Below are 1,076 nucleotides of genomic sequence, written 5' to 3' on the forward strand. Positions count from 1 at the left end.
ATCACTCAGTAAGTGAAATGATTCAGTGCTCTTTCTCTAACACTGAACTTTTGAGTAAATGTATCTTCTCTCTCAGGTATGATTACTCCTCTTTTCTAAAAACTTAAAACCCTCACTGACTTCTTTCTCATTCAGTGATAATATGTTTTAAAAGATGATGAATGTTTCTCTTCACTCATCACATCCTTCTTAAAATACTAAAACGATCACTGATATTTCTCTTCAGTGACCAAAACATTTTTTAAATGACAGTTTCAGTGACTCTCTTCACTAAAAACCTGATGTCTTAAAACCTTCACTGATTACTCTCTTGTTTTCAGTGCAACTTTGTTTTAAATGAAGTCCCTCAGTACTTTTTAAAATTGAATGACTCTTCACATTCTTAAAAACCCTTTTTGTTTTTAAAAGAAAATAGTTAATGCGTCATTTTTATGACGACATTCTCTGTTTCCTATGTCCGATACTTTGAGACGCACAAAATGAACCGTCATTATGACACCTCATTAAATGCCATCCACTTATGGATGAGAACGTGGCACATTATTCATTATGACCACTTTTCGAACTGTCGCCTCTCTCTCATACTTTTTCTCTCTCTCTCATATTTTTCTCTCTCTCTCATATTTTTCTCTCTCCTCTTACCTATAAATATGAGATTTCCTCTTCACATTTCTCTTTAYGCTTTAAAAATTTTAGCCRAACTCCTGCTAATTTCTCTCCAAAGCAAGAACCTTCTTCAAAAACCCTCTTTTCGACCTTTCTTCTTAACTCACAAAGGTCATAATCTTATCTATCTTTTTCTTCATTACAAGAAATCTGTTTAAACTTGTTAAGAACCTTGTTCTCTTAATACTTTAAACTAAAGATTATTAATCACTTCTTCTGTGATTAATCAATCTGTTTTTTTATATACTTTCTACTTGAAAAACCCTCTTTTTTCTGGTTTTTTCAAAAGAAGTTTTTTCTTGTTTAAAAACTTTTTCTATACTTCTTTAACCATATACTCTTGGCATTGTTTGTCTAACCATTTTTCTTCCTGTTTATGTTTGTATTAACATTGTACAGATGGCTGCCAA

The sequence above is a fragment of the Cynara cardunculus genome (assembly GCF_001531365.2).
Source record: "Cynara cardunculus var. scolymus isolate 2C chromosome LG 17, CcrdV1, whole genome shotgun sequence".
In the NCBI taxonomy this organism is placed as follows: Eukaryota; Viridiplantae; Streptophyta; class Magnoliopsida; order Asterales; family Asteraceae; genus Cynara; species Cynara cardunculus.